The sequence below is a fragment of the Triticum aestivum genome, chromosome 6B (assembly GCF_018294505.1).
Source record: "Triticum aestivum cultivar Chinese Spring chromosome 6B, IWGSC CS RefSeq v2.1, whole genome shotgun sequence".
NCBI classification, from domain to species: Eukaryota; Viridiplantae; Streptophyta; class Magnoliopsida; order Poales; family Poaceae; genus Triticum; species Triticum aestivum.
In genome coordinates this window covers 553,588,583-553,614,359 of record NC_057810.1, presented here as the reverse complement: position 1 = coordinate 553,614,359, position 25,777 = coordinate 553,588,583, and the positions used below count along the sequence as shown (strand labels likewise).

Genomic DNA, 25,777 nt, shown 5'->3' with positions numbered 1-25,777 from the left:
ATTTAGTAGGCCCTGTTGACATAGCATATCAAGCTACTTGTCCAACAATACCAAATTTGCATAAATATAAACAAGAGAATGCATGCATACCTTCTGTCTATCAGATATGATAGTATAAGGACCAAATTGTCCACCTTCTCCTCCTAGACATATCTTAAGTTGGTGAAGAAACCAACACCAGTTTGATGTATCCTCTTGTCCAACAATACCAAATGCCAGTGCGAAAATGTTGTTGTTGCCATATCTGCCAGTGGCAGCAAGTATTTGAGCTCCAGTGGTGAGCTTAATAAAGCAACCATCAACACCTATATTGCATATTGTAAGACCGAATTCAGTAACTATATGAAACTATCAGACTATTCTATATATATGTCATCTACAATAATTTATAACCAATTCTATATGTGTCATATGAAAGCAAGGACCTAGTTTTTTCACTATATAACACTACTAAACATACTTAAGTTGTACATGTCACTAACGTACTACAAGAATTTATACACAATTCTATATATGTCATATGAAAGCAAGGAGCAAGTTTATACACTATATAACACTACTAACATACTTAAGATGTACATGTCACTAACCTACTAAATAAAGCACTCCAATAAAGCATATAAAGCATATAAAACATGTCACTAACCTATGAATGGTCTGCATCCACTGAGAAAGCCATCCCTTGCTCCATTGATGCAGAAGAACATAGCATGAAACCTTGGTCCTAGATGTGGTATTCTTGTAGTAGGTTTTGGAGTTACAGTTGTAACTATAACTCTACTCCCAGGGTTTGTATCCATGATTGTTTGAGCATAGTCCCTCAGCCTGGGATACTGTTTCTTGTGCTCTCCTAAAACAGCCTCTACAGCAAGGTTTTTGGCCCTATAGGCCATGTGCTTGGGAACATCAACACCATACTTCTCATTGCAGTTGTCAATCATAGTCAAAATACTTGTGTTTGGATCAGACCTGAACAGTGACTCATATGTTTGTGCAAGCCACTTTGCACTAAGCCTTGATGTCTCTGTAGTGCTAGGGCAAGTGTGCTGCAGCCTCATTTTATTATTACAAATGTCTTCTCCCCTTTGATAACTGATGCAACTATGAAGAACTGACAATGCTCTTGTTTGCAGCAAACAATGATCCTTTTGTATGAGTTTCTATGATACCTGAAATTTCTGGCCTGTGTAATGTGCAAGTTCAACAGAGCATCTCTGAATTGCTGCTAGTTTTTGAAACACATGTGCATACATAACTGTTGATGTGGTTGCTCTAGTTTGTCATTATACCATATCCTTGCTGGCCTTTTCATGGCCCTACTCTTCCTTCCTTTTGGTAGGACAAATGCTAGTGGTTCCTACCCATCATCTTCACTATCCAATAGCAACCCAGTATCTTCTTCATCTGATGATGGTCAGAAATCTGGTTTCAAGTCCTCTAACACATTCGAATGTGTCCTAGTGGTGGGCCCTCTCCTAACTGGCGGCTTTTGCCTCTTTTTACCAGCTGCTTTCATGGGTGGTTCCTTCTCCTTGTCAGAATCTTCCTCCTCATCCTCCTCAATCTCAAACAACTCCTCAACCTCAGTGTCACCCTCATAGTGTAGTTGTTCCTTATTTGAATCTTCATGTGAATCTTCATCCTCTTCTAGTTCTTCCTCTGCTAGCCTCTTTCCCTCTATTATCTCTGTGTCTTCAGCAATCATGTACTTCTTCATGCAGAAAGGGTTGTTGTCACTGTCACATGCCCCCCGAGAGTCATCATTACTCTTATATCCCTCCTCTTCCTCTTCTTCCATCACAGATTTGAGCTTCCTCTTGCTGACATTTCTGCTCTCTTGTGTGCACATACCAATAGGTTGTACTAGTGCACTACTTTTGCTGCTTTGACTTAAAAAACAACACCATGATCATTAACAACAAGCATAGAAGGATCTCTCAGATCATACATAACAGGTTCTTGATATAAAACTGTGGCTAATTGTTCCTCACTAACATGAGTGCAGTACTGACAAATGATGTGGCCCTCACTAACAAGTTCAGAACTAAACTGTCCTCATTCTGCTTCTTAATTTGTTGCAATTTGATGTTTGTGTCTATCAAATCTAGGCCATGCTCTCTCTGCACTCCTATGCATGTATTCCCCATGTGGTACAATTCATCACTGAAGTTAAATCCTTGTGTTCGCATCAGTGCATACAAATTTAAAAATGTGACATCTGAGTTGCATACCTTCCTATCCAAATTATGTTGAGCATCGAAGTGAACCCTAACATCCCAAACAACATCATCCAAACTACAATGGATAGCAAAATTGCATATTTTCGGTTCAGTAAACCTAACCCTAGCCTGAATCATGGCACAAAGGAGAGAGTAGAGAGGGAGAGGAGAGGGCACTTACACCAGGCCACCCAATCCATGGCTCCAGTGATGGCTCATGGTAGGATTGGCCACCCAGATCTCAGCCAGCCGCAACCGCTGCTTCATGGACAGCGGCGCCTCCATGCCCTCGCCGTCGTTGCTGTAGTAAGCTGACGAAGTGGACTCCCCACCGTTGATTTCGATTCCTCTGTCCGCATCGCTCCCAAGTCCGGGAGGTCTCCGTACCCGCCCAGAACGCCACCGTTGCTCCGGCCACCGCCACCGCCGACGCCGCCGCCCGGACTAGCCATCGCGAGGAGAGGGAGAGGGAGAGGAGAGAACTGCTACGGTTCGACCGAGCCAAGTCCGACCGAGCCGGGTCGGTCCTAGCCAGCCGAGCGGCGCACCGGTTCGCCGGCTTGTCAACTGACTGGTGGGGCCGGGTTGTCAGATACAGCATTATACGCCGCTTAGCACATATTGCAACGATTAGCCGCAATCTTGGTACTGACTTGCAAAAAATTTGAATAGTGGTACTGATCCGTTACAAGTGCCCCAAATGTGATACTTCCTTGCAATTAACTCATTGAACCCCTCGGCTCCAAAATCTGCAGAAGTTGGAGGCAGAGCATGTTATGTTAGCGCTTTGGCCAACGAGAATCCTCCATTTTCCATCTCTTGCCACGCTCATCCAATCATCATCATGTTGGAGTTGACTCCAGGAATTAAATAAAAACTAACACAGGCCAGACCAGGGGAACATATACTCGAGCTAATCAACAAGCAAGCTGCAAGCATCGTCGTCAGGCCACCGCAAGAGTCAAAACACCAAGAAATCGACGTGTTCGGCAGCACGGCCCCGCGGAAGTGGAGCACCATTACAGACCGCAGGCTCCTGTAACTCCCAATGGCGCCACTTCCTCGTCTCCTCCTTCCAGTGGCCCTTCTCCTCATCGCCGTCACCGGAGAGGCGTACGCCGGCGGCACCGGCCACGGCCACGCGCGCTACGACCGCGTCTTCAGCTTCGGCGACTCGCTCACCGACACCGGCAACTCGGCCATCCTCCCGGTCACCGCCGGGGGGCCCTTCACCAACCCTCCGTACGGGCAGACCCACTTTGGCCGGCCCAACGGCAGGGCCTCCGACGGCCGCCTCTTCATCGACTTCGTCGGTAAAGATCACTTAATCACCGATCGGATCATGCGTTGACCTGCATTACTGTACCGATGATACAAGCTCACAATTATGTGTTATTTGTGTGTCTCTCAATAAAATTTTCATGTGACTCGTCCTCCTCTGGCGCTCCCGCGGGCGGCAGGGGAGGAACCCTAGCCGCCGGCCGCCTCTCCACCTCTCTTCTCCTCCTCCTCCTCCCGCCGCCGCCAGAGGGCACGCCCGGGCGAAGCCCGGCCGGCGCCGGCGGTGGCGGGGCGTCTTCATCGCCTCGTTCGGGAGGGCTGGCACGGGCCGGCCGACCTGGATCTGGTCATGGCGTTCTCGCGGGGCGCCGCGGCGCGGCCCCTCATCGGCGCAGGTTGGTGCGCGGGTGTGCGGGTGGCGTGATGGGCTGCTCCTCGGTGGTGCTCGGCTGGTGTGGTGACGGCGGCGGCTCGATCCAGATCTGGTTGGGGCGGGCTGCGGGCGGCTTCCTCCGCCGTGGCCGGCTGGCGGAGGGGTCGGCGCAGCAGTGGTGGCCTCGGCCTCGGCCTTCCCCTCTTCTTCTTCATCCGGGGGGGGAGGAGGTGGGATGGGCCGGGGGTCGGGGATGGCTGTCGGCGCCCCAGCCAAAGCTGACCTCGCGGCGGCAACGCTTTGGGGTTGGCCGACGGATTGTGGTTCCGGTGGTGCGTGCCCGGCGGTTTGGCGACCCGTGCACGAGGGATGGAGGTCTTCGATCAAATCCGGGTGAAAACCTGCTATTGGCGATTGCCAAGGCCGACGATGGCGACGCTATCTGCGTCGTTCCCTTCCTGAAGGCATCGTCGTGGAGAAGTTCAAGGCCACTCTCTGCTACCTCCGGGGGAAACCCTAGATCAGTAGATCGGATGACGGCGGCTCGCTGGTGTCGTTTCCCCCCTGGGGGCGTCATTCTTGGAGGTGCACACGGGCTCGAGGGACTAGAGGACGGTGACTTTGGTGGAGCGGTGCTTCATCTTACACATTGATGGTGGCGGATCTCGGCGGCGTGGCGCTGTGGAGACTCGGCGTCTGATGCGCGGAGATGGACTCGTGCAGGAGGTGGAAGCTGTCTGGCGTCATGGTGGCGTTGATGGCAGATAGGCCTGGCAAGGTCGGTGCAACAGTACAGCTCTGAAGATGGATTGGTGGCAGGCGGCTGCGGCGGCCTCATACCCGGCAGGGGTCTTGGTTGAGAAGCACGCCGGACTGGTGGGTGCCCATACCAGGGCAGGCGTCCTGGGTGGGACCTCAAGTCTTTAGATGTTTAGGTTTGGCTGCGTGGTCTGTTTGGTATTAGGCCCAGACTTTCAGCGCCCCTACATCAACTAGATAGGGATAGCGACAGTTGTTGCTTGTTTTGGTGGCTTTAGACTTATTGTTGTATGACTCTGTACGGTCTTGTGTCAATAATTAATAAAATGGCCGTATGCACCGCCCAGATGCAGAGGCCGGGGGTCGTCCTCCTTTTCTAAAAAAAACAATTATGTGTTGTGGGGATGCAGCGGAGTCTCTGGGGTTGCCGCCACCGACGCCGTACCTCGCCGGCAAGACCGCGGTCGACTTCCTGCACGGCGCCAACTTCGCGGTGGGCGGCGCGACGGCGCTTGACCCGGCCTTCCTGCAGAGCAGAGGGATCGAGCTGGTTCAATGGTGTTTTGCAGCTCCTCGACTCCGTAGTCTACGTAGAAGTGCATGCTCTAGCCAATGCAACCAAAAGACCGATCTAAGGGAGAGGGCCGGACGACATTATACTCCAACACTCCCCCTCACGTCTATACTTCTTTGAAGCTATATGACGTGGGCAGCGGAAGCGGGGGCAGACCGCAATTATTAATTGCGATTACTGGGTTTTGAACCCTGAACCTCTTGGTTGTAAGTTTATGCACCTAACCAGTTCACCCATCAGACCGATCTGAAGGAAGAGACTATGCAACACATTATACGTCAACACTCCTCCTCACGTGTCGCTCCCTCAGGCCTAAACGTGGACCGAAAGTGGGCTGCAATTTAATTGCGCCAGCCGGGTCTTGAACTCGAGACCTCTTGGCTCCGATACCATGTAGAAGTGCATGCTCTAGCCAATGCAACCAAAAGACCGATATAAGGGAAAGAGCCGAACGACATTATACTCCAACATGCTATAGTCTACCATGATTCTTGATTCATGAGATCCGTCATTTCACATTTTAATACGGTCCATGACGAGTTCGCGTTCCGCAACGAGTCCTAAAAACTTCTGATTAGGGGAGGGCTGTATGTTACAGGGCAGCGCAAGATCATGGCGAGCTCCCTCTTGTACCTGGGAGAGATCGGATTCAACGACTACTCTTTCGTCGCCGTCTTCGGCAACGGCACCATCGGCCTGGTGCAGAGTCTGGTGCCGCACATCGTCGGCGCCATCTGTTCGGTCCTGACCGTGAGTACTCCGGCCGGTCAACTCAGCTCACCACACCCCACCCTAACTGATTAATTTTCAATTTCACCTGTCTCGTTGTATGATGCAGGACGCGATCGGTGTTGGAGCGCGGACGATGGTGGTGGCAGGGATGATACCGATGGGCTGCGAGCCGGAGCTGCTGGCCCTGCTACCCGGCGGCGGGGGCGACTACTACGACCGGGCGTCCAGCTGCATCACGCGGTTCAACCAGCTCGCCCAGCTGCACAACCGCGCGCTGAAGCGCATGCTCTGCCAGCTCCGGCGAGACCACCCCGGCACGGCCATCCACTACGCCGATCTGTACCGCCCCATCACCGCAGTCGTCTCCTGGCCCAGAAAATACGGTGCGGTTCCCCTCTCCAGTTGATGCGCATGCTATCGGTTTCGGTTCTTAAATGCCATATTGTTTTTCTTGACACGCGTCGCATGTACTGCATCTGTGGCAGGCTTCGGCGGCATGCCCTTGGCAGCGTGCTGCGGCGGCGGCGGGGGGCCGTACAACTTCAACTTCACCTTCTTCTGCGGCACTCCGGCGGCAACAGCGTGCGCCGATCCGTCGATGTCCGTTTCGTGGGATGGGATCCATTACACGGAGGCTGCAAATAGGTTCGTTGCCCACGCCATGCTGAGGGGATTGTAATGAGCCATCAACGAAGAAAACGCAAACAAGGTCCGGACAGCACATATTGAGATTTTTTTTTAAACATCAGTACAGACACAAGCGCTCATATACACGCGCACATATTGAGTTGTTGGTGGTGTAGATGTAACTGAAAAAAGTTCGTAAATTATACATTTTTTTCTAAAGAATACATTGTTTTTTAACAAAGGCAATTTTTTACCTCATTCATGGATTATAAGATGGGAAAAGAGTTTAAGGTTTGTGTAGCAACCCCTAAAGTGTTACAACCCCAAAACATAAAGGCCTACTATCGCGGCATCATGGAATGCACTGCACTAGTGCAGAGCGGTTCTGTTAAGGCTCCTTTATCGCACACGAAAACGATAAATTGTGTGTGATTATGAGTCCTTGGAAATAAAACGTGTGCAATCGCCAGCACATCTCGCGTGATTGGGGAAGAAAAATGTATACAACTTCATAGAAGGACGCGTGTGCGACGAACTAAACAATCACATACATTTTGGCTAAATGAACCGTGTGTGCTACACAACACACGGTTGTATTGAAACAATTGTATGTGATGACTTGAACCATATCACACAAAACTTTTGAATGTATCATGTGCAATTTACAACAGACCGTGTGAGATATATTTATCATCACAAAAAGTTACATCTAAGAAGTCGTGTGTGATGATGTTCGCACGATTTCAATAGTAGAAAGTTTTTCAGGTTGCACGTTGACCTCCACCCATCATATGAAATATTTAAAACATACATAAAGACAGTAAATAATAAAGAAACATATGTTCATATGTTCTTAATTAACGAAATAATAAAACATATTTACATAGGTAAAATGTGATAGAAGTACACAGTGCTAGGCATCATCTTCCGCTTCGACGCTAGCTAAGAACGCGCGGGCGACATCCATGCGGTCAACTGCCACGTTCACTGCTTCGATTGATTATGCCATGGCGGCTTCGGGGCAGCGACAATGTCGACCACTGCAATGAAATGGTTTGCAATGGGGACGTGGTCGGGCCCAACAATTACGCGGGCCTCTGTCAGGACCCCGACTCAATGCCACACCGATCTAGCATGTAACATCTCATATCACTTTGTGGCCTCACGCACGGTACTCCCATGGGTGTCGCCTTACCTTGCCCGGGACCGTTTGTGCCTTTTAGCACACGTATATGATAGTGATCGCTAGCATCCATATGACAAGGAGTCCGGGCTGACAAGGCTAGTCGTGAACCCAAAGTGGCACTAACTTACAGGGACAGGCATACATGACCCAGCAACGAACGTGTCGGTCATCAACGAGTGAATCCGGGCTGTAGCAACTGGGCTAGCAGGGCTCCGGTAAACCGGTCTGTAGCAGGCTAATAGGACTCCGGTAGTCATCGCGTGACATTTCCCCGTAGGGACAGACACAGGAACGAAGAAGAACACATGCCGGCTAGCCTAAGTGTTCCGGAGCAGTAGCAAGCTACCAGGGCTCAGTGGAAGCACTAGGAGACATTTCCCGGTAAGAGAAGCTACCAAGGATAAACAACTAGATAGTCAGATCCCACACATACCAAGCATTTCAATCATACACACAATATGCTCGATATGTGCAAATACAACATGCCATCACAACATGACTCTACAACTCAAGTACTTTATTTAAAGGCTCAAAGAGCCATACATATCATACACACAAGTATAGGTCACACGACCCAGCATTCAAGTCATACAAACATACAAGCCAACAGCGGAAGTAACATGTCTGAGTATAGACATCTAGAAAATAAAAGAGGCTTGAGGAAGCCTGGCTATCCTACATGGTCCATCATGAGCTCAGGATCACCACCTGCGCTTCAGCCTACTCGTCGACATCGACGTCTATGAAGAACCCATCAGAAGGGGTTGCAGCGTCTTCTGTAAAACATAAATTGAGCAAACATGACTACAAAGGTACTCAGCAAGACTTACATCAGATCCTACATACATGCACATTATCAAGAAGGGATGGTGGGGTTATTGTAGCAAGCCCGCTTTGACACTTGGCTAAGCTATCTTACGAGACACCAACTTGTAATTGTTTTGCGCACTTGAGTCCACTACACACCACTTCAATACACTACCAGGGATCCACCTCCGTCATCCTACGGAAGAGCCATCCTCGGCACTCACTCTTATCTTGAGGCTTTTAGTAGTATCCATTTACTTGTCTATGAACCATATAGACAACCAAGTAGTCCTTTACTGCGGACGCGGCTATTCAAATAGATGATGTTAACCCTGCAGGGGTGTACTTCTTCATACACGCTTTCACCACTTATCGCCATTTACACGATATGTACTCGGCAACCTTCAAGCGGAAGCCCAACGTGGGTGTCGGTCACAGCCTACCTAAACATCTAAGTCTCTAGTCTAGGTTTATCGCCTATTCAGGTTCCATCCGCAGGGAGTCCGACCGAGGTTTCCACATACGGCCCCGAAGGATGTGTGCAGGGTTCCCGAGATACCAAATGGGCATCCGGTACACCGTGCCACATACCTACCGCATCACAGCCCACCCCGAGGGTCAGCGCTGCCCACGGCCTCCAGTATACTACAAACACCAGAAACTACCTGCAACTCCTGGACAGAGGGCCAGGGTGGTTAAGAAGCCGAGAGAGTCCATTGGTGTCAGGCCCAATGCATGGTAGTAGCTGATTCTTAAATCATACATATAGATCTCAGTGCTTAAGGACGGTTCCAATGAAACAACCCACCATGTACTCCTACATGGCCTCTCATCGATACCTTTACCAAATCGTGTTCAACAAATCACTCTCTTTACCGACATGATCATTTCACTCTAGGCCATCACCCAGATGAACCAGACCTGACATGACTCTAAGCATAGCAGGCATAGCAAGGTAGGAAACACATACACACGGGTCAATCAAATCCTACACATGCTAGTGGCTTTCATCTAGTTACTGTGGCAATGACAGGTCATGCAGAGGAAATGCGTTCAGCTACCGTAGCACATAACAGTTTGAAACGCGTTGCCTTAATGCAGTAAAAGAGAGTAGAAGCGAGAACATGGGGTTGTATTGATACGATCAATTGGTTGGTTGCTTGCCTTGTGGGTTCGTAGACTGGTATTGCTCCTCGTTTGGATACTCGCGATACTCTTCGGGGGCAGAACCTGCCGCAGAGAGCACCGATATACAATCAACACCAAACAATGTGCAACAATATGATGCATGCATGAGACATGGAAAAATGAGTGTATTGGGCTAATGCAACTATGACCAGATGAGTTTGAACCATTTTGAGCCAAAGATTCAAATTACAAACCCATATGTGATCTTAAATAGTGCTTTATCATATTTTGCACTAAACAACAAGTTATCTTGTTCAAACATGCATGAAACCAGTACAGATGGATAGATTGGATTTTTCTGATCATTTTTCAAATATAACACTTTGCATTTGGAGCTACAAATTAATTTCTATGAATTTTTGAAGTTTGTAACAATTTCTGGAATTTTCTAAATAAATTTAAATCCAGAAAATTCTTTACTGCGTCAGCATTGCATCACTGTGAAGTCACCAGTCAACAGGGCCGGTCCAGGTCAAACTGACCAGCGGGTCCCGCATGTCAATGGTTAATTAAACTAACTAAATTTAGTTATCCCTAACCTAGGTTAATTACAGGGCTGGGCCGCACCTCTCATAGATCCAGGGAAGGTCAAACCCCTGGTCAAACCGGGGCTAACCACCGGCGTTTTTCCGCCGGCGAGGCCAGACGCGGCGGGGCAGTGCGGGTTGCGCACTCCGGCAACCAAATCGACGGCGGAGTGCTCCTACGCGTAGCTGGGAGCAAGGCGCATTGATTGGTGGTGGTGGTGGAGCTCGGGGTCGCCTGAAACGATGCCAGCGATGAGCTTGGCGGCTGCCGGAGCTTGGGTGAGCTCGGGCTCGTTGCTAGGAGGCACGACGAGGTGCATGGAGTGGTGTTGCGGGCTCCTGGGGATGCAGCGAGTGCGGTAGCATGCTCGGTTTCAAGCCAGCGTGGTTGTGGCCACGACGGCGATGTGCAGAGGCGGCGGCGGGGCGGGCGAGCTCGGTGCAGTCACTGTGGTGCGCGGCAGGGCGAACGGAGAGGGGGAAAAGGGGCAGGAGCTCACGACCGTTCCAGGGGAACGAACGGCAAGCTCGGAGGAGGTCATACGGCGACGAGGCGGCGAGGGGATCTACGGCAACGGGCGGTGAAGGCGGGGTCGGGGAGGCATCTCCAAGGCGTGCGAGCGCTCGGGGCTCGGCTGGCTCGGTGAAGCGGACGACGGCAGAGCTTCTGGACACGGCGGGGCGACGAGTGGACGGTGGTGGCTGCGAGCTTCACGACAGCGCGAGCACGGCTGCGTCGGCCATGGCGAAGAGAGGGCGAGAGAGATGGCAGGAGGGAAAGTGAGGTGTCGGAGCAGTCGGGGCGACACCGAGGAGGCGTTTCGAGGCGTCGCCGCACTATCCAGGCAACACAGACGAGTAGGGAGCTGCGTGGCGAGCTCGGCGCGCATGCACCGCCCCCTCCTCTGCGTACTAGCAGAGGTGGGTGGTGACTGGCACGGGCCAGGTGGGCCGGCCCAGTGCAGGTAAGTTGCCTCTGGCCTTTCTCTCTCTCTCTCTCTCTCTCTCTCTCTCTCTCTCTCTCTCTCTTATTTAGTTTCTGTTTTTATTTATTTCTGTAAGTTTTTTGCATTTTCTAAAAATACTTAGGCAACTTCAAAAATCACCAAACTGCACATGGCCACTGTCTGGAATATATCCAACATGGAACATTTTAGTTTGGTATTATTTGAGCATTTGAAATATTTTATATTATTTAAATGCCCAAACTCAAATAACTAATGATTTAATCCAGTGACCCTAGGATGACCTAGAAATTTGTGCATCATTTTCGGCAGTGGTTTAAGACCAAGGCAGAGATGATGAACATTTTAGAAGGGCATTTCAGGTTCATTGAAAATATTTCTAGTAAACCCTAGTTGGTTTCAAGGGGTGCTAGGGGTTCTGTCATCCCCATTTCTAGTTTCTGATGAAAGATAAATATGATGCAAGCACTCTAATTCATGAACTAGCTAGGGTGTGGCAACTCACCCCTACTCAGAAAAATCTCGTCCCGATATTTAGGATCCTCCGGAAAGAAGGCGGGATACTCGAGTCGAAGACGATCCTCCCTTTCCCAAGTTGCTTCTTTCTCAGAATGGTGCGACCATTGAACCTTGAGAAACTTGATATTATGGCATCGAGTGGTACGCTTGGCTTGATCAAGGATACGAACGGGATATTCCCGATATGTGAGATTATCTTAGAGATCAAGCGTTTCGTGGTCCGCTCCACGGATAGGATCCGAGAAGCAACTCCTGAGTTGAGAAACGTGGAAGACATCGTGGACTCTGGAGAGGTGCGGAGGTAGTTCCAGTTGGTAGGCAACTTCTCCTCGTTTGACAAGAATGCGAAAGGGTCCAATATAGCGAGGATCCAATTTGCCTTTGATATCGAATCGATGGGTTCCCTTCAAAGGAGTAACCCGAAGGTAAGCCTTCTCGCCGACTTCAGAAGTCATGGCCTTATGCTTGCGATCATATTGGCTCTTCTGATGAGATTGGGCTGTTTTCAATTTCTCACGAACGATGCGAACTTGCTCTTCTGCTTCCTGGATCATATCCGGGCCAAAGAATTGTCTTTCCCCAGTTTCTGACCAGTTAAGAGGCATTCGGCACCTTCGTCCATAGAGAACTTCAAAAGGAGCTTTACCCAAGCTATATTGATAGCTGTTGTTATAAGCAAATTCGGCAAATGGAAGACATTTCTTCCAGTTCATTCCGAATGAGATAATAGAAGCTTGAAGCATGTCTTCCAGAATTTGATTGACGCGCTCTACTTGACCACTTGATTGAGGGTGAAAGGCGGTGCTGAAGGAAAGGCGAGTTCCCATAGCATTTTGGAAACTTTACCAAAATCGAGAGGTGAAGAGACTTCCTCGATCCGAGTTGATTTCCAATGGAACACCATGGAGAGACACTATTTGGGAGATATACAAGTCTGCTAGCTGACTAGCGGTTATACTCTCGCGAACAGGCAACAAATGGGCCACTTTGGAAAGACAATCGATAACGACGAAGATAGCGTTATTCCCTCTCTTGGTCCTGGGAAAACCGGTGATGAAACCCATACCAATTTTGTCCCATTTCCATTCAGGAATAGCTAAAGGTTGAAGGGTGCCAGCAGGCCGTTGATGCTCTGCCTTTACACGATGACAGTCGTCGCAGTTAGCAATATACTGAGCAATTTCCCTCTTCATCCTAGTCCACCAGAACCTCTGGCGTAGGTCCTGATACATCTTGGTACTTCCGGGATGAATGGTGAGAGGGGATTCATGAGCTTCCTTAAGGATCAATTGCCTCAGGTTTCGCACCTTGGGAACCACTAGGCGGTTCCCGAAGTATATGACTCCTTGATCATCAATGGAGAAACAATCTGTAACTCCTTTCTTGATGTTTCTTTTGATACGGGATATTCCAGGATCTGCCTTCTGAGCTTTGATGATCTGATCCGTAAGGGTAGGTTTCGCCACCAAGGTGGAAAGGAATCCTTGAGGAACAATGTGAAGATTAAGCTTCCGAAATTCCTCATGGAGAAGTGGTTGACTTTGTTGTAACATCAGGTTGTTACAATAAGATTTACGACTTAGTGCATCAGCCATGACATTGGCTTTTCCTGGGGTGTAAGTTATTCCTAAGTGGAAATTTGTGATCAACTCGACCCAACGTCTTTGCCTGAGATTCAAATCCGGTTGGGTGAATATGTACTTCAGACTTTGGTGATCGGTGAAGATTTCGCAATGATTACCGAGGAGGTAATGTTGACATGTTTTGAGTGCATGGACTACAGCTGCAAGCTCTAGATCATGTGTAGGATAGTTTTCCTCATGTGGGTGCAATTGCCGTGAAGCATAAGCAATTACGTGACGATCTTGCATGAGAATGCAACCTAGTCCTTGTCGCGAGGTGTCGCAATAGATAGCAAAGTCCTTGGAAAAATCTGGTGGTACCAGTACGGGAGTAGATGTCAGGCGTCTTTTCAGTTCCTGAAAGTTGTGCTCGCACTATGGGGTCCACTCGAACTTTTTATCTTTCTTGGGGAGTTCAGTTAGAGGTTTAGCAACTTTGGAGAAGTTCTCGACAAAGCGGCGACAATAGCTCGCTAAGCCAAGGAAACTCCGAACTTGCTTGACCGATTCAGGTGGAGTCCAATTAAGAACGGCTTGAACTCGCTCGGGATTTACAGCAATACCCATACTAGAGATTACATGGCCTAGATGGGTCACTTCTGGCAACCAAAATTCACATTTAGAAAATTTGGCATAAAGGCGATGTTCTCGAAGTTTCATCAACACAAGCCTTAGATGCTTGACATGTTCTTCCTCATTCTTGGAGTAGATGAGTATATCATCGAGGTAAACCACGACGAATTTGTCCAAATACTCCATGAAGATTGAGTTCATTAACCGAGAGAAAGTGGCTGGGGCGTTGGTTAAACCGAAGGACATGACGGTGTACTCGTATTGGCCATAACGAGTAACAAAGGACGTTTTGGGAATGTCCCCGTTCTTGATTTGGATTTGATGGTAGCCCAGCCTCAAATCCATTTAAGAGAAGACTTAGGATACAATGAGCTGATTATACAGATCGTTGATCCTGGGGAGCGGATACTTGTTCTTTAGTGTGACCAGGTTGACGGGTCGTAGTCTACAACCATCCGATCCGTACCATCCTTCTTCTTGACGAAGAGGACGGGACAAGCCCATGGAGACGAACTAGGACGGATGAAACCCTTTTTCAAGGACTCGTCGAGTTGTTTCTTAATCTTGGCTAGTTCTAGTGGTGCCATCTTATAGGGTCTCCTAGAGATTGGGACAGTTCCTGGAATAAGATCTATCACGAACTCGACATCTCGGTCAGGTGGAACACCTGGCAATTCTTCTGAAAAAACATCCGGAAAGTCACGGACTACCGGAACGTCTTCGAGGTCTGGCAAAGGACTGGCATTAAGAGAATATAGATGTCTCTTAGCTACTCGGGTCAAGACATTGACTATCTCGCCCGATGGATGGGTAAGTTGAACAGTCCTAGAGAAGCAATCAATCTTGGTAACATCCAGTCCATACCCAAGATGATATTAATATCCGAAGATTTGAGAGCTATAAAGGATGAAAGGAAATCAAGTCTGTCAACCTGAATTTCATTCCCATGGCTTACTCTAGAGGTTTGCCATTTGGATCCCGGGGTTTGAATTACCATGGAGGTGGGCATATCACAAAATGCGGTGGTATGCAAACGAGCATAGCCTTCGGATATAAATGAATGAGATGCTCCACTATCAAAAATAACAGATGCCGGATGACAATTAACAAGGAGCATACCGAGAATGACGTTAGGATCATCCTGAGCCTCTTCAGCTACATGGCCATGTGCAGCGGTGGCCGGCTTGGTGTAGTACACCTTCCCTGTTGGCTTGCCACGGCCAACAGCCTTTCCAGACTGGTTGGGGTTGGGGTTGGTCCGGGGACACTCACACATGTAGTGGCCCGGTTCTCCACACTTGAAACATCACAGTGCTGGTGCGTGGAGGAGCATTGTTGCTTGATCCACCATAAGACTTGGCTGGTGCATACTGCTGAGTTGGGCAAGGCGCCTGAAAGGATGGCCTCGGTGTGACCCTGGGTGGCAGGGCGGTGTTAGGCACCCACACCCGGCACTTCTGTGAGCCAGAACCGGATGAGGAACCAGTGTCACAGCCGTGCTTGCGTGTTGCTTCGAAATCAGTCTGACCTGTCTCAGCACTGATAGCCTTGTTCACAAGCTTCTGGAAGGAAGTGCACTCGTGCAGACGGAGATCACGGCGAAGCTCGGGGCTAAGTCCCTTGCGGAACCTTGCCTGCTTCTTGGCATCGGTGGAAACTTCCTCAGTTGCATAACGTGCTAGGTTTCCGAACTCCCTGCTGTATGCATCCACAGTGAGTCTACCTTGGGTGAAACTGCAGAACTCCTCACGCTTGTGATCCATAAGACCTTCCAGAATGTGATGTTCATGGAAAGCCTCACTGAACTCTGCCCAAGTAGTGACCTGGCCAGCTGGGCGCATGGCCTCATAGTTCTCCCACCAGAGATGGTGGGGCCTTCAAGATGATAGGTAGCAAAAGTGACCTTGTCAGCTTCGGCTACGAGTGCAGAACGTAGCTTGTGGGTAATACTGCGAAGCCAATCATCAGCGTCGAGGGGCTCGATAGAGTGATGGAAGGTGGGTGGGTGTAACTTGATGAAGTCGCTCAGAGACACCAAGTTGTTCCTCTGGTGCAGTGTTGTGTTCTATTTTATGCCTTCCAGCAAACGGTTAGTCTCCCGCTTGTTCCTCTCGGCCTCTAGCATGACCTCAGCCAGAGAAGGAGGATGAGGTAGGTTCGCATCCCTAGCCCCACTGCCTTCAGCCTGCTCCAGGGCAGCAGGGTTGTTGCGGGTGTTGACCATCCTAGGAAAACAAGACAATGGTTTAGACAAGGATGACAAAATCCTGACAAAGAAGTGCAGAATGTAAGGGATAACTCGGAATGCAAGATGATCATCCGTATGACATGGTAAATGTAGAAACTGCTACATTTATTCCATCATCATACACACCACACAAGGTTTAGTACAAGACCAAACTGAGTACAACTGCAGTGAAAGGAAGATTACATCTCATCGAAGGCATCCCAAGCTCCTATACATTATTTTTCCACACCTCCGGAATTTGGTACACACTAAGTTATATCCCACGAGTCACGCAGTACTGTGGATGATATAACTATTACAATACTAGTGGTGCTACCATCAGCTCAAACATCTCCGTAGTAATCTTCATAGAGATTACTCCCATGTCCTGGAAGTTGGACGTGATCATCTGGAAACAGACGATCCTGTGGAGCTTGCGGTCCATAAGGACTCGGATGTGGCCTTGGTCCAACAAACGGCGACAGACGAGGTCCACAGGGAGGAGTGATGCCTCCTACATCACGCCAATCCATACGATCCGGCAGACCAGACCACACGGGGTACAGATCCCGCATATCCATATACTCAGCCCGCACAGCAGGTGCAAACCGTGTCAGAGTGTGCCAGTGATCAGATCGAGTGTTGAAAAGCTCCAATCGCAAGGCACGATTCTCGCGGTCCTTATCCTCAAGAAACTTTGTGGTAGTGCGGAGTAGCGAATCCTCATGAGCAGAGTCGGTGTAAATAGCCGAGTAGTAACCTTCTGCCCCAGGGAGTGATGCTGGCATATAGCAGAACTCAGTGTTCCAAAGCAAGGCAAGCCTAGCCCGCATAATAGTCATCATCGAGTAAGCAGCGTCCTGCACGAACATCTAGATGGTAACCCCAAGTCCATATGAGCAATGGAGGGGTTCAGTGGCTCCAGGATAGGAAGGGTATATCCTGGCTGTGCAAAGGTATTGGCTCTGATTGAAATCTCGATACTGCTCCTCAAAGGTATACTCAGGATACCATCGATAGCCAGCTTCGATCATCACGCGGACCAGCATGGCAGTGTGACCAGGTACATCGAGGCACCGAGTCAAACGAACCACTTGATTTTGGGTGTGGGAGGCCATCTGAAACACGATGTAATGCAAAGACATTAGAATTTCTAGGAGAAATCGGACAACACAACGGCTGTAAATAGAAAAAGATTTGAGACATTCACAATAGTTTGCAAAACCACTCAACAACATCATATCAGGGTTCTGGTTCAACTTATCAACATAATGAGGTGGTATAACTTAACTAGGCTTGTATCCATCAATCCTATAAGGTACTACTGATTAGTAACACGTGAACCTGATAGAGAGAAGAGATCCTAATCCTTAACCCCCGATGGAAAGAATAGACTGACTCAGATCAGAATGCCATGAGGTAAAGGAGTAAAAAGAGCCTTACGTTCCATCCCACAATCAATTCCCCTACATATAACTAAAGCATTTCTAGACTCAACATCGACCAGTTTGGCTTGAAGAACCTACAGGCAGTCCGGCTCTGATACCAACGCTGTCAGGACCCCGACTCAATGCCACACTGATCTAGCATGTAACACCTCATATCACTTTGCGGCCTCACGCACATCACTCCCACGGGTGTCGCCTTACCTTCCCGGGACCGTTTGCGCCTTTTGGCACACGTATATGATAGTGTTGCTAGCATCCATATGACAAGGAGCCCGGGCTGACATGACTAGTCGTGAACCCAAAGTGGCACTAACTTACAGGGACAGGCATACGTGACCCAGCAACAAACGTGTCGGTCATCAACAAGTGAATCCGGGCTGTAGCAACTGGGCTAGCAGGGCTCGGGTAAACCAGGCTGTAGCAGGCTAACATGACTCCGGTAGTCATCGGGTGACATTTCCCCGTAGGGACAGACACAGGAACGAAGAAGGACACATGTCGGCCAGCCTAAGTGTTCCGGAGTAGTAGCAAGCTACCAGGGCTTAGTGGAAGCACTATGAGACATTTCGCGGTAAGAGAGGCTATCAAGGATAAACAACTAGATAGTCAGATCCCACACATACCAAGCATTTCAATCATACACACAATATGCTCGATATGTGCAAATACAACATGGCATCACAACATGACTCTACAACTCAAGTACTTTATTTAAAGGCTCCGAGAGCCATACATATCATACGCGCAAGTACGGGTCACAAGACCCAGCATTCAAGTCATACAAACATACAAGCCAACAACGGAAGTAACATGTTTGAGTACAGACATCTAGAAAATAAAAGAGGCTTGAGGAAGCCCTGGCTATCCTACACGGTCCATCGCGATCTCAGGATCACCACCTGGGCTTCAGCCTACTCATCGACATCGACATCTATGAAGAACCCATCAGAAGGGGTTGCATCGTCTTCTGTAAAACGTAAATTGAGCAAACATGAGTACAAAGGTACTCAGCAAGACTTACATCAGATCCTACATACATGCACATTATCAAGAAGGGATGGTGGGGTTATTGCAGCAAGCCAGCTTTGACTCTTGGCTAAGCTATCTTACGAGACACCAACTTGTAATTGTTTTGCGCACTCGAGTCCACTAACACCACTTCAATACACTACCGGGGATCCACCTCCGTCATCCTACGGAAGAGCCATCCTCGGCAATCACGCTTATCTTGAGGCTTTTAGTAGTATCCATTTACTTGTCTATGAACTGTATAGGCAACCAAGTAGTCCTTTACTGCGGACGCGGCTATTCGAATAGATGATGTTAACCCTGCAAGGGTGTACTTATTCATACACGCTTTCACCACTTACCGTTGTTTACACGACATGTACTCGGCAACCTTCAAGCGGAAGCCCAACGTGGGTGTCGGCCACAGCCTACCTAAACACCTAAGTCTCTAGTCCAGGTTTATCGCCTATTCAGGTTCCATCCGAGGGAGTCCGGTCGAGGTTTCCACATACAGCCCCAAACGATGTGTGCAGGGTTCTCGAGATACCAAACGGACATCCGGTACACCGTGCCACGTACCTACCGCATCACAGCCCACCCCGAGGGTCAGCGTTGCCCACAACCTCCAGTATACTACAAAAACAAGAAACTACTTGCAACTCCTGGACAGAGGGCTAGGGTGGTTAAGAAGCCGAGAGGGTCCATTGGTTTCGGGCCCAATGCATGGTAGTAGCTGATTCTTAAATCACACATACAGATCTCAGTGCTTAAGGATGCTTCCAATGAAACAACCCACCATGTACTCCTACATGGCCTCTCATCGATACCTTTACCAAATCATGTTCAACACATTACTCTCTTTTCTGACATGATCATTTCACTCTAGCCCATCACCCAGATGAACCAGATTTGACACGACTCTAAGCATACCAAGCATAGCAAGGTAGGAAACACATACACATGGCTCATTCAACTCCTACACATGCTAGTGGGTTTCATCTAGATACTGTGGCAATGACAGGTCATGCAGAGGAAATGGGTTCAACTACTGTAGCACACAGCAGTTTGAAACACATTGCCTTAATGCAGTAAAAGAGAGCAGAAGCGAGAACGTGGGGTATTATCGATATGATGAATTGGTTGGTTGCTTGCTTTGTGGGTCCGTAGACTGGTATTGCTCCTCGTTTGGATACTCGCGATACTCTTCGGGGGCAGAACCTGCCGCAGGGAGCACCGAAACAATCAACACCAAACAATGTGCAACAATATGATGCATGCATGAGACATGGAAAATGAGTGTATTGGGCTATTGCAACTATGACCAGATGAGTTTGAACCATTTTGAACCAAAGATCCAAATTACAAACCCATATGTGATCTTAAATAGTGCTTTATCATGTTTTGCACTAAACAGCAAGTTATCTTGTTCAAACATGCATGAAACCCATACAGATGGATAGATTGGATTTTTCTGATCATTTTTCATATATAACACTTTGCATTTGGAGCTACAGATTGATTTCTATGAATTTTTGAAGTTTGTAATAATTTCTGGAATTTTCTGAATAAATTTAAATCTAGAAAATTCTTTACTGCGTCATCATTGCGTCATTGTGACGTCACCATTCAACAGGCCCGGTCCAGGTCAAACTGACCAGTGGGTCCCGCGTGTCAGTGGTTAATTAAACTAACTAAATTTAGTTAGCCCTAAGCTAGCTTAATTAGCAGGGCTGGGCCCCACCAGCCATAGACCCAGGGGAGGTCAAATCCCTGGTCAAACCGGGGCTAACCACTGGCGTTTAGCTACCGGCGAGGCCAGACGCGGCGGGGCAGTATGGGTTGTGCACTCCGGCGACCAAATCGACGGCGGAGTGCTCCTAGGCGTAGCTGGGAGCAAGGCGCGTTGATTGGTGGTGGTGGAGCTCGGGGTCGCCGAAAACAACGTCGGCGACGAGCTTGGCGGCTGCCAGAGCTCAGGCGAGCTCGTGCTCGTCGCTAGGAGGCACGGCGAGGTGCGTGGAGTGGTGCTGCGGGCTCCTGGGGATGCGGTGAGTGCGGTAGCGTGCTCGGTTTCGAGCCAGCGTGGCTGTGGCCACGACGGCAACGTGCAGAGGCGGCGGCAGGTGAGGTTGAGCTCGGTGCGGTCACTATGGTGCGCGGCAGGGCGAACGGAGAGGAGGAGAAGGGGCAAGAGCTCACGGCTGTTCCAGGGGAATGAAAGGCGAGCTCGGAGGAGGTCGGACTGCGACGAGGCGGCAAGGAGGATCTCCGGCGGTCGGCGGTGAGACGGTGTCGAGGAGGCATCTCCGAGGCGTGCGAGCGCTCGGGGCTCGGCTGGCTCGGTGAAGCGGACAACGGCAGAGCTTCTGGACATGGCGGGGCGATGAGTGGACGGCGGTGGCTGCGAGCTTCACGATGGCGCGAGCACGGCTGCGTCGGCCATGGTGAAGAGAGGGCGAGAGAGAGGGCAGGGGGGAAAGTGAGGTGTCGGAGGAGTCGGGGCGACACCGAGGAGGCGTTTCGAGGCGTCGTCGCGCTATCCAGGCGACGCAGACGAGCAGGGAGCTGCGTGGCGAGCTCGGCGCACATGCACCGCCCCCTCCTCTCCCTACTGGCAGAGGTGGGTGGTGACTGGCACGGGCCAGGTGGGCCGGCCCAGTGTAGGTAAGTGGCCTCTGGCCTTTCTCTCTCTCTCTCTCTCTCTCTCTCTCTCTCTCATTTAGTTTCTGTTTTTATTTATTTCTGTAAGTTTGTTGCATTTACTAAAAATACTTAGGGAACTTCAAAAATCACCAAACTGCACATGGCCAGTGTTTGGAATATATCCAACATGGAACATTTTAGTTTGGGATTATTTGAGCATTTGAAATATTTTATATTATTTAAATGCCCAAACTCAAATAACTAATGATTTAATCCAGTGACCCTAGGATGACCTAGAAATTTGTGCATCATTTTTGGCAGTGGTTTAAGACCAAGGCAGAGATGATTAACATTTTAGAAGGGCATTTCAGGTTCATTGAAAACATTTTTAGTAAACCCTAGTTGGTTTCAGGGGGTGCTGGGGGTTTTGTCATCCCCATTTCAAGTTTCTGATGAAAGATAAATATGATGCAAGCACTCTAATGCATGAACTAGCTAGGGTGTGACAGCCTCATATTCTTCGCAATCAATGTCACGAGGGGGTGTCAGCCAACTCTGCCAACTCATCCAGCCAAGCACGGTACCGGCCCCAGAATTCCTCAACTCCATCATCCAGAGATGGAGGGTCGTCGACCTCCGACTCAAACCCGAAGAGTCATGGCTCAGGCACAGTCCCTGGGGCGATGGGGGTAGGTGGCACGTGCTCTGGCACGTCGGGTCCAGACGTAGGCTATAGGGTGATGGGGGCAGGCTCTAGCACGACGGTGCTGGATGATGACGGCTCTGACACAAGGTAGGTGGGCGCTGGGACGATTGCCATTACTAGCAGTGGTAGCACATGTGCATGTTGGTCAACCTCGCCAGTTTGTTGGGGTATATATGGTACCTCTCGCCAGGAATGGGTGTCTTGATAGCCGAACAAGCACCTTGGGAATGGCTCTAGTCGGCAGCGGGTGCGAGCAAGCCATCGTCCTGGACATGGTCGTCATGCACATCCAAAAACAATAAAGTAGGGGTTTAAACATCACAATGTTTGCCAAGGACGAAATGTGGGTGATGTGGTTTACACGATAACTAAGAAACAATCATCTCAAATTTATCATCAAAGCTCACACAGGTGGTTCATAAAAAAATGTGTGTGCACGATTGTCTCGTCGTGTTCTTGCACGTCATGTTGGTATGTTTCTACCAGTGGATTCAATACACGCCTTCCCACCACACACGCGTCTCCGACGGCCTCACTTCAACCCCAAGAGGTGTCCGTAAAGCGTCGGCAAGCCCGTTCCTGCGCAGCTTGCTTCAATACCCCAAAACTCCAATCCTCTTTGTCCAGCTATATAAAGCCCCCCAATATCCCTGTGACTCACACATCACACATACCCAAGGTCGCCACCGCGCCACATATGTCTCGCCCCTTAGCTCGTCTTCTCCCTCGACTACGGATAGCCCAAATGCACCTTCGCCCAATGTCCCCTTCGACAGAGGCCATGTCCTTCTTGAAAGAGGCATCGCGGGAGCGACATAGTCCCTAACAGCGTCGACCGCATGGTCCAAAGGCAGGAGGAGCATTCGGTGGCTGGAGCCCAGCATGCCGGCATTGGAAGCCAGTCAACCGCTACAACAGGTCTTTGAAATTCAGCAGCCCTCTACGACGGTGGATCCCGCGCATACAATACTTCATAGCCCGACGTGAAGCGAACGACCATGCCCCCACGCGTACCCAGTCGGGCAAACGAAATATGCCGTCTTCGCCGCGAGCGGAACAACCAGGTACATGGCAAACAATAAGACAATCGGGGCCCGCGTGTGTAACACGCGAGAGTAACCATACTTATCACATTTTTCCTATTGTTATTATTATTGCATCATCATCATTCCATCGGCAACACCTTGTTCACAAGCCTCAAACAGATGAGCGCACACAGGGCGAGCGCAAATGGGCCGGCCCATTAAGAAGTTATTGTAGCGATCGACTATTGTAGCAGCCCGTTTCACTATACTGAAGCAATTTTGATTAGGCTTTTTATTTTCGAAACTATCAACAAATTTCAAAAAAGTGAATATTTTTTCAAAAACCTAGACCAAAATTTGAAATTTCAAACATTTCTTTACAACTACGAGCAACATTTCTAATTTGTGAACATTTAGAAAATTGTGACAATGTTCGAATCTTAACCAATTTTTTTAAAACGTGGGACAAAATAAAATACAGAACATTTTAATTCTTTTACACATTTATTAAAATTTGTCTAAATTTTCTGGAAAATAGAATTTTTTTAGTTCCATTTTTGAAATAGTGAATAATTTTAAAAATTCTGGACATTTTTAAAATTATATGAAAAAAATAGTAACAAAAAAAGAAGAAGAGAAAACCAAAATAAACCACTAAAAATGGACAAAACAGTGAAAAAAATCGAAAGCTAGCAGAGGAAAAAAACAAAACAAAAACTAATACCACCAATAGAAAGCAAACAACAATGAAAATATCACATGAAACCCGTAAGTCAGCAGGTCAACTAGCTTCTCTTCTGGCGTAGCCTCTAAGATTTATCAGCCATAGGAATAAATAAAATGTACCTATTTAAGCAGCATCCCCTTTCAATCAAAAATAACCACTGCTGGGGTAGCCGTGAAGATTTATCAGCCGTGGGTAATAAATAAAATCTATCTATTTAAGCAGCATCCCCTATTCAATCAAAAATAACCGCTGCTGGCGTAGCCTCGAAAATTTATCAGTCATGGGCAATAAATAAAATCTACCTAATTAAACAGCATCTTGTTTCAATAAAAAAACATAGTCGTCAAATCCTTCACCTACCTATTTAAGCAGTCATCCCTTTGTGCTTAATTTTCGCATCAACCAACCAACCTCCTCCATCTCTCACCTTCACACAGGCCCTACGCAATTTGAGCCCCCAGATCTGAGATATGGCTCCCGAGCGTCCCCTCCTCCAACCACCCGCAGCAGCCCGTGCGAGCCCGAGGCAGGCCCTCCCCGCGGCCTGTATCGCCTCCAACCGCCAGGATCCTCCTCTCGAGATCCCTTGGCTCCCCAGCGGCAGCGCCCGCCCCGTCGAGCACGGTGAAGACCTCCTCCGCAACCCTACCACTTCTTCCTCCTTGTCTCTCTCTCACCGCAACCTCCTCTGTCCCTTCCCGCAGGAGATCAACCGCATCCATCCTCAAAGGAGAGGCCATGACGCCGTGCCGTCAACAACCGGCTTTGCAACTTTTATTATATGTATATATAATTTTTATTATATATATAATTGCAAATTTACTGGTTGGGCATATTTTTATTTATAGCATGGCAACTTTTAAATTTTAGATCCTGGCAATTTTGTAAATTTATATGTCTCTGCCTTGTACTGTATATTATTTTGGTGAATGGCATTTAAAGGAACAATAGTTAAACATGCTTTTGGCCCAATTGGGGCTCGCTTGGTAACCCACTGGAGCGGAAGCCCCAAGAGGTCGAATCTGTCCTCCTCTAGCCAAAGAATCATTCGACAGAGGGGAACCTATCAGTTGACGTTCCCCAGCATATTTTGGATGTACTAATTGAGTGCAAAACCAATGATACCAGAGTTTGGTTACTGCAGATGAAGGATGCAATGAAGGAGGATGAGTTCATCACAATCCTTATAAAATTGTGGCCAATCTGGTGGGTTCGACATCCTACTATTCACAAGGAGCATTTCCAAACTCCTCATACTATGGCCAGCTTCATACATACTCCCTCCGTCCTTAAAAGAGTGTACTTCCAACTTTATTGAAAAGTCAAACTTTTTTATGTTTAACCGTATTTATATACTAATACATCAATATTTATGCCATCAAATTAGTAGCACTATATTGATGATAAAATATATTTTTATCATATACGAACATTGGTATATTTTTGCACAAATTCGGTCAAACTTTGAGATAGTTTTTACTCTCGAGCAAAAGTTGGAAGTACACTCTTTCAAGGACGGAGGGAGTAGCTACTTGAGCGATCTTTCAATGATCCCCAGTAAGAAGATCTGCAACTACGTGGCTAGCCGATCGGGAACAAGGTGGTCACCTCCCGCGGAAGGATGCCACAAGATCCATGTCGATGCTGCTATTTTCACAAATGAGCAGGTAGGCTCATGTGCAACTATTTGCAGAGAATATCATGGCAAATATGTAGGGGCATCAGCACTAGTTGAGCAGGAAATGGTCGAGCCGCTAGCTCTAGACTTGCATATTTAGAAAGTTTAGGTTGCCACAGATTGCAGGGCGACGATGAATCCGATTGTCATCGACGACATTAAAAATTTGATGGTAGATTTGAAATAGCTCTTGTAAAGTTTGAACCTAGAGAAGCTAATAGAGAAGCTCATAGTTTAGCCAAAGCTAGTTTATCTTTTGATGTGGGGCCCGACCTGTGGCTTCTACAGCCCCCCAGATATCGCTTGTATCCCAACTTAGGTCCTTGTTGAATAAATAAAGTGGTGATACACCTAAAAAAGCTT

The 25,777-nt window shown here is 48.5% G+C and overlaps 1 pseudogene; it reads left to right on the top strand.

The window, feature by feature from the left end:
• Positions 1 to 3,267: 3,267 nt before the first annotated feature.
• LOC123134404 (GDSL esterase/lipase At1g28600-like) lies at positions 3,268 to 6,686 on the top strand (annotated as a pseudogene).
• Positions 6,687 to 25,777: the final 19,091 nt, after the last annotated feature.